Source organism: Engraulis encrasicolus, chromosome 1 (genome assembly GCF_034702125.1).
Source record: "Engraulis encrasicolus isolate BLACKSEA-1 chromosome 1, IST_EnEncr_1.0, whole genome shotgun sequence".
In the NCBI taxonomy this organism is placed as follows: Eukaryota; Metazoa; Chordata; class Actinopteri; order Clupeiformes; family Engraulidae; genus Engraulis; species Engraulis encrasicolus.
The window spans coordinates 25,812,969-25,822,635 of record NC_085857.1 but is presented as its reverse complement, the minus strand read 5'-3'; positions in this window follow the sequence as shown (position 1 = coordinate 25,822,635).

Sequence of the window (9,667 nt, the reverse complement as noted above, 5' to 3'; positions counted from 1 at the left end):
ATATCAAAAAGAAAATCCCGAAATTAACTTAAGAGAATATATATTAATTTATTTCCATTTCATCGAGCAAAATAAGTATTTGATCCCCTGCCAGCTGATTACAGTTCCGGGCCCACAGACCAGATGGGCACTTCCGATCAACGTGTCATCTGAATTAAAGACACCTGTACATACTAACATGCATAAAAGACACATTGAATCAGCAGAATCAGTCCATAGTATGAGTGAATCAGTCACACTCCAACCTCACCAGCATGGGAAAGACCAAAGAGCGGTCAAATGATATCAGGGACAAGATTTTAGACCTGAACAAAGATTAAATGGGTTGCAAAGCCACAAGAAAGAGACTGGGTATTAATGACCCAGTTGTTGATGCATTTCTTCCAAAATATGAGGAATACAAAATGACTATCCATCAGCCTGTCTGGGGCTCTATACAAGATTTGACCTTTTGTAGGGATTTGATAATCATGAGAAAAGAAAGAAAGCACCCTAGACCTGTACAGGATGAACTAGGCAATGATATCAAAGCTAGTGGTACCAAAATCACTGAGAAAACTACTGGTAGCATTTAATGCCACAGGGGTTTAAAATCCTGTAGTGCACACATGGTACCTCTACTTCAGAAGGAACCTGTGCAGTCCCACCTGAGGTTTGCCAACGGATATCAGACTGGTTTAGGATATGATAAGGAGGTGCTGTAGTCAGATGAAACCAAAATCAAGCTGTTTGGCATTAACACAATTCAATGTGTTTTGAGAAAGAGTACTGCTGTCTATGATCCCAAGAACACCCTCCTCACCATCATGCATGAAAGTGGTATCATTGTGGTTTGAGGGTATTTGTCTGGCCAAGGCACAGGACAACTTCACATCGTCAATGAATGGATGGAGGGAGAGATGTAATGTGCAATCCTGAGTGCAAACGTCCTTCCCTCCACCACTACACTGAAGGGTGGGCCATTTTTGGATCTGCCAACATGACAATAATACACAACATACAGTCAAAGCAACGAAGGAGTGGCTCAATAAGAAGCATGTTAAAGTCGTGGAGTGGCCTACAGTCTCCAAATATTAACCCTATAGTAATTCTATGGAGAGAACTGAACCTCCCATGTATCAAGCTACAGACCACAAACTGTTAATGTTTAAGAGATAATATGCAAAGAAAAATGGGCAAAAATATTTCCTACTATATGCACAAACATTGTCATCAACTAAAAGAAGCATCTGACCACAGTGCTAGACAACTAGGGCTTTGCCACAAAGCACTTTATCTTCTTTAGCTATAGGGGTCAAATACTTATTTGCCTAAATTAAATACAAATAAATTAAAATATATTCTTTTGAGTTATTTTCTGGAATTTCTTTTTGATATTATGTCTCTACATGTTTGAATACATATTATCATAAATTTATAGACTGATCATGTCTTTATTAGTGGGCAAACCGGCAAAATCAGAAAGGGATCAAATACATATTGGACTCACTGTATAGCCATATTATATTACTATGATAATACAGTCTATGCCTCCTTTCTACATCTCAAGCCCACCGATGCAAGCCAACATGCACAACAACATGCATGCGAGGATGGAGTTTCAACATGGGCCTTATCAAATGAGTCCATATGGCCGATCGTACCGTTAAATATCTGCAACAAACTTTTCAAGTCTGTTAATAAAGTTAAACGTTGGGTTGTGGTCCTGCTTTAAGTTGTCTCATCCATGAATTTTACACCAAAGGAATTGCAATTAAATTGTAAAATGGATTCGGAAAGTTGGGCATCTTGTCCATTTTCCCCTGATATACAGTACTGCCACCTGTTAATGTAGTGTGGTGTGTTGTAACGTGAACTAAGAAAACAGCTGTGCACCTTGGAAAAGATTTACACAAAACTTCCTGACAGATTAAAAAACAAGTGTCCAAAGTGTCAAGGTGCCAAAAGTCACTGTGTATAGTCCAAGGAAGAGATCCAGGGTCAAGTATCAATTGAAGAGCCGCCCACTGTGGATTCCCGGCTCTTCAATTAATACTTGACCTTGGATTTTTGTCATTATTATTTCTATTGTTTTTATTATTTTATTATTATTATTTTATTATTATGTATTATTATTGTCTTCAATACTGACTATTTTATCCTTTGGGGCAACCAAATAGGAAAGGTACACCTTATAGGAAAGGTACACCTTATATGATGCCACAATGACAAGCATAATGAGACAAGGGAGATTGGATTGGATAGGATAGAATAAGCCTTTAGAGAGAAACTTGTCAACATTTTTTGGGGAACAAGTCTAACGCCCTAACCGCTTAACCTTGACTGCCCTTTAAGACAATAGACACAATAGACAGTAGTATACTGATTAACCACCTAGACTCCTGGATGGGACTGTCTTCTGGTTCTAACCATACAGCACAGGAAGGCATTTTTTTTACAATTGGGGAATGGTACCATTTGTCCACATGGTACCATTTGTTACCATTTGTTAACAATTATGACGTGCCCTTTGGAGCTGTTCAGGGTTAGCCTGGCTCCCACGCAGACCCTTCGTGCTTCGTGCATCCTCGTGAGCTCGCACGAGGGTCTGGAAATCTTAGACGAGCCCGAACGGAGAACCGATCATAAGAAAGACTGCACTGTTCCACGCAAGTGTTTTCTGTGAAAACGATGATGGTGGCAACTTTTCAAGTGTCTCATTGAGTTTGTCTGAATTTACAAACATTTATGCAATCATACTTCCCTGTTGCACTTTGATAAAGGAGCATGTAAATGCACAGTAGGAGCAGAAGCAGTATCGTCTCCTCATCCGGGGAGTCCTCCTTTTTGTTGTTTTCCTTACAGTGTGTGTCCAATTTCCAGATCGCAATACTGCTCTCTCTCTCTCTGCCCCCTGGATGATCCCGCCATTATTGTGCATGTTGGTCTACTGCGTCTAAAGCAAGTATGTGCAGCAGGGCCGTCGTTAGCCCTATATTAGGGGGGGGGGGACAGGTATAGGAGGGGGGAAACAGGTATAGGATTGTGCTTTGTGACTGACACCTCGAGAAAAGTGTAAATACTTACACGGAAGAAATCTTCCGACCCAAAGTTCCAATTTTCACTCACAATTCCTGTGTAATAAATCCATTTGATAATGTCTTGAAATTATAGTTGAGCTTTAATATTTGTCTTAACAGTTTGAAAACACACATGAACTGATTAAAATAGCTACTAATGGAGTAAAAATGACCTAATATCTGCCGGGGATGCATAGTTTTCCAAGTAAGGAACCTGTTTGAATGAATCGCTTCCTGACCACTGCTTCTCCTGGAGACGTGCAGTTAGTAACTCCTTAAAGTTCCTAGTCCTTGTGTAAATTATGCTCTCGGCATTGTAATCTAATCATTTTAACTTCCGTACATAATATTCGTCAGTTGAAACATTTTGAAATGTTTTGTTTAGATTAAATATAAGGAATGTTCATTAAAATGTGAATAAAAAAAAAATCTACTGTAACTAGTGTTTAAAAATCGGTATGATGTTCTTAAAATAATTGTTCAAGAAGACGCTTTTGCACACCTCTGTAGGTGGGCAGGTGCGTAGGATATTATCCCAGTGGGGTTGTCATTCAAGTGTAAAGAAATCTTGCACACTGTCCATTCCACCAACAAACTTTAATACATTGTTTCGGTCATCCGACCTTCTTCATGTTGTATTAAAGTTTGTTGGAGGAATGGACAGTGTGCAGGATTTCTTTACACTTGTATGCGGGATTTCTTTGCTCTTAAAATAATGAATTCGTAGTGACGGGCCTGATGTGCAGTCAGTCGCACGTGATGGCGTGCGTAATTTAAGGCTTGCGGCAAATGTATCAAGGGCCTTAGATCTGCACTCAAGCCTTGGTGACATAAGTAAGCACACTAAATATACAGTAATCTGCCCGACCATGGCGCAAACGGTTGGGCACTCATCTGCTATGCAGCTGACCCGGGTTCGATTCCCCTCCGTGGGTCCTTTGCCGACCCTTCCCTATCTCTCTCTCCCCACTCACTTCCTGTCATTGCCTTCACTGTCCTGTCAAATAAAGGGAAAAAAAGATAAAGTAACCAGCCTAGGAGTGGTCCTTGACTCCAATTTGAGCTTTGTGCCCCAAATCAATAAAATCAAATCTGCTTAATTCCATCTTAGAAACATTGATGAGGTATGCACGTCTGTCTCCCAACAAGACGCAGAAAAATTGTTCATGCGTTAATCACGAGTAGATTAGATTACTTAAATGCTCTCTTCTCTGGTCTGCAAAAAAAGTCAATTGAAAAATTCTGCAGCAAGACTTTTAACAAAAAACTCCCTTTCTGGCAGGCCTGCACTGGCTGCCTGTATTCTATAGAATTGACTTTAAAGGGACACTGTGCAGGAAATGGGCAAAAAAGGTACTGCACCTATGCTGCTCATTGAAACTGGGCTGCATATTGCCAAATGTGATCTTTACATGAAAGTTTACTAAGTAGGATAGGATGGATGAGCCTTTATTGTCTCTTCTAGAGAGAAATTTGGTATGGGCACAGAGAGTCTAAGCGTTTACACAGAGAACACATATCAACACATTAGACAAACACAAAAACACACTTAACATGCAGGACTGGACCACAAAACATGTAAACATGTAGCCTACATCCAAACATGCACATATACACACAATTATATCATACCATGACTCTTTCAACCCCCCCCCCCCCCCCACACACACACACACACACTCCCCAATTCAATAGACCTAGAACATTTACACAAAAAATAATCCTGAGTATACAGCCTTAGCAGCGTGGAACTAGGAAGACACCCCCACCCCCCCCCCCCGATAAAAATGGCTATTTTTGGAAATTCTAATTGGCGTACCATGGAGAAGATCCCCGTTTTCATGTATGAAAAGTGCCATTTTTCCAGTCATAATGAATACTTAAAATTGGATGCTGATGATAAGTATTCATGAAAAAGGTAACATTAGTGAATGGGCAGCATGAATTCTGAAAATAAACAACTATAAATCTCACACAGTGTCCCTTTAAGATATTGCTGAGTGCTGACAGTGAGTGCTCAAAGCATTAAATGCTCTTGCTCCCTGTTACATCTCTGACGTGCTCTCTTTTAATGCCCCTGCCCGAGCTCTCACATCCGCTGATGCTAAGCTGCTAAGGATCCTTATGCTGCTATGATTCACCGCAGGCATACATGACAGTGAAAACATACAGTAGTCGCCATCCCCCAACACACAGTAGGCCCTACCCATAGGGAAATGATTTACAGCCTCACAATACACAGACACTGAACATGGTAGTGATGGCTAATACACCATGCCATCACAAAATATTCCAAACAAGTCTTAATTGAATAGCTCTGAATGTCCAACCCCCTTAATCCATGCATCTATTAGTAATGTAACCTATTAAGATCTGAGGGGTCTGAAATGTTGCACATTTACTGCTCTACTGCTCTTAACAGGTAATGTAATGCTGTGTCACCCTTCCTGATGAGTTACGTACGCAAGGTCATCCCCCTTTTCCTGCAAGAGACACACAAGACAGACAGTAAACATTGTAGTGATGACGCCATGACATTAGGCTTAACAACTATTATAAACAAGTTGTAATCGAATGTGTTTGTATGCCCAACCTCCATAATTCATGCCTCTATTGCAATTTCCTGATGACTTATGCCAGTGGTTCCCAAACTGGGTCTGGACCCTAGCACAAAGAGAGAAAGGAGTTTGCATAAATACGGGAAAACCTTGGGATAATTCAACAAACTGGAATGCAATTTATGGTTGCTAAATGGTTGATAGGTTTACTTTTCCTGTGAATTTCAAATTTGAATGTAGCAATAATAATCAACAAAAAAAGTTTGGCATTTGGAATTTGGAAGGGTTGGCGGGGTGTAGAGGGGACAAGGCGGAAATATTCTTTGATCCAAGGAGGGTCACATCAGAAGACGTTTGGGAAACACTGACTTATGTAAATCAGCCTTCCCTGAAGGGACATCCAACACAACGCAGACTTTACAGCACAGTAACCTCTGGACTCGTCTTATCAGTTTAATGGCCACTGCTTTGACAGCTTACCAGAAATTATTCAGCCAGTTCCTTCTAGGTGAAGGAACAAAGGATTTCACACACAGCTTGTTCTTGAAAAAACAGACATGGAAATATGTTTTTCCTGACGGCCCTTTTCGAAATAGGCTAGCTTTGGACAATCTGTTTCCCCATTTACATAGAATCTTCACGTCAACTTGAAATTGTGGTTTGTTTGGGTTTTTCTGGTGGATTGATATTCTTACCATAATAAGTGGAGTTGGGGCCTTTGAAAAAAGAAGACATGACCAACTACTGTTGTTTTTGGGCCGTGCTGCTGACAGGGTTCTTGCTTTTGGATGACACTTGGGGACAAATTGCAAGTAAGTTAAGCGTTAGCCATACAAACAAAGTGAAGTAAAGTTAAGTAAAATAAAGGAAAGCAAAGTTAATTTCAACAGTCCATAAAACTCAGTCGTAGTTTGAATGAGCAGGAGATGATCTCCAAATGGTTGACTGTATAGCGTTACTCTTTTTGATTGTATTGTGGTCTTAGTATTTTTAATACCACACATAACTTCTTTTGCTGTGGGTGGAGGAAAGTGCCTTTAGTTATACATTACAGAATGGTCATTGACTTTTGGAAGCATAAAGGTTATAATAGAGAAGAGTTGAATGCAAATGGTTCAAAATGTTTTGAATGTTTTATTTGAGTGTGTTTTTTTGACTAATTATTTCCACTAACTGTGAGCCGATGGCATTATTAAAGCCAGGCATTGACTGTCATAATGTTTTATGGACAAAAGGTTGCCTAGTGCATGGTGAGGGCGGGGAATTATTGATTAGATATGAACAAATGTCCTGAATAAATGTATTATTTAAGAGATAACAGATAGATCTGCTAACAGATGAGTGGGTTATGAAAGTACAACGTGACAAAGTCATGCCTCTGAAATAAATAAACTGAATGTAGCCTACTGCATTAAGTTATGACACAGTAATGAGTGTGTGTGCGTGTTTGAGAACAAGGTATTAATGTTTGCAATTAAACACATTCTTTTTACAAAGTTTTACAAACAGTAGTACAATTACTTGTTGTTTTCTAACGTTTTTACTGTGTTTTTCTGCAGGCACATATATTGACTGCGTTACCAACTCGTCATATAAATACCCACCCCTTTGTGAGGGACAAACAGGTCAGCCATTTGGTTTATTTAACTCCATGCTGTGCCATTACAATAACGTTTTATAAAGTCAGCCAGATCTGTGTAAATTGGTATGAAGTTGAGGCTGCCAACCGGTGTTGCCAGATTATTGGGCTACTTGGGATGAGCGCCTGCGGGTAAAAACGGGACAAAATGGCCAATTGGCGTTTTTTTTTTCAGCCGTTTTGGGCCCATAAAGTCAATGTAATTTGTTGATTTTGGACGGAATTTAGCACATTTTGGCGGTTTTTGAGAAGCTTTTGGGCTGGTTTTGGTCAGACACACAATACTGCTGCCAACACACATACACATACCCACACACGTGACGGAAGTCATCTTGCACCTGTTCGTACCCCTCGGGAATCGAACCTGCGACTTCATCAACTACAACCAGGGGCGCTGATAAAAATGTTGGGCCCCATGAAAGATTCAAATTTTGAGGCCCCAAAATGACAAATTATGTTATCAGCATCCTTCCAGGGCCCAGTCAGAGCTGTTGGGCACTTAGAATCTGTAACACCTAACCCCCCCTCGCGGCACCCATGACTAAAACGGTTTGGCAATGGGAGGCACAGTACGATACCGCTGGACTAAAGGACCAGTCCCCAAGCCCAACGGCATCGAGACTGTATGAGGTTATCGGGAGGGAGGTGTTACTAACGTTCTAGGCCAACTCTGCTAGTTAGCCTCCGTTACACTCTGCCCCTTAGACCTCACTCTCATCCGGGTCACAGCACCACTGTGACGGAGGTCATCTTGCACCTGTTCGGCCCCCTCGGGGATCGAACCTTCGACCTTGTCAACTACAATGGTCCGGCAATGGGAGGCACAGTAGGATACTGCTGGACTAAAAGACCAGTCCCCCAGCCCAACGGCATCGACTCTGTATGAGGCTATCGGGAGGGAGGTTTTACTAACGGTTCTATGCCAACTCTGCTAGTTAGCCTCCATTACACTCACACACACACACACATACAGAGTATTTCATTAGTGTTTTCATTCATTTTCATTAATGGACCTACAACATATGACATAGGTGCATACACTGTGCACATGCAGTAGTACATTTGACTGGAGAGACAACACCGGAGCAGCACAGATGAAATTCTTCTTTTTTTTATTCAAGTGCACAACATGAGTAACGTTTCTTCATCAGAGTTCATGAGTAGAATGGAGAGAAGAACCTAACTTTGTCTTTGCCAATTGTATGTCATTAGGTGATTTAGAACTGGTGAGAATCCCCTCAGATGCTCAGTTAACCCTCGAGTCGCCATTATGTCCAATCTGTCTGTCCTTCCTGGAGCTCAGTCACACTCCTGGAGAGGTACTGGCAACAGTGAGCACAACAAAACCACTGGATGCAGAATCACTAACACAGGTATAGGAGCAAAATAAATGTATTACTGTTATGACTGCATTTTGTAATGTTAGCCTATTAGCTTTTTGTTTCCTTTCTGTTGCCATAGAATAATTACTATTACCGCATTTGCCGGAATATAAAATGATCGTGAAAACTAGACGACTCACCTTTCGCAGGTACATTTTTTTTTAGGAAAACCTTTTTTGAAGACCAAAATTTTGTTTCACATAGGAAAACTATTTCTGTCTATATGTTAAGAAATCGTTTCACATTTTCATCATGTGCAGACTACATTACATTACATTACTCTTGGCTCGGGCTTTTATCCAAAGCGAGTTACAGATATAGCAGGGTATTGGCTACAGTCCCTGGAGCAATGTGGGGTTGGGTGCCTTACTCAATGGCACGTCAGCCGTCAGCCATGGAGGGAGGAAGGAACAAATTGGATTGCACAACTTTGGAGGATGGTAGAAATTTGATGCGGATAAGACCATTTCTTGATCTTTCCAATATGCAATATTGAATGGTGTGGCATTGTTGAAGGATGATGGCCGAATCATTCCGGTTTAATTATATTTGGCATTTAGTCTAGTCCTAAAAAATAAGACGATTTCCGTTTTTAAAGAGCAATTTTTAGAACAAAAAACATCTTATAATTGGGTCAATACGGTATATTGTAGGGTCGAATTTCCTATTGTGGTGTGTTCTACAGATAATTCATTATTTTCTTAAACACACACCTATGAGGTAGTCCCTATTTTCTAACCCTAAGACAAATGTTTGCCAATGCGCCAAGGAATGTTCTAAAAAGTAGCTTTTACATTACGTACAAGATTACAAGAATCAAACGTTAGATTGTGATATGTCTGTGTGTTACATCATGTATAGTATCTAAGTAGCTTTACTGAGCTTGTCAAAATGTTATTGCTCATTTCTACACGTATGGGAAAATAACATCCCTTGTTTCCATGTCATAGCATTTCTTTCACATAACACTTATTTTTTCTTCCAAAAGTACAATGGAACTTTCACCTATTCTATTGTGTGTACAAACAC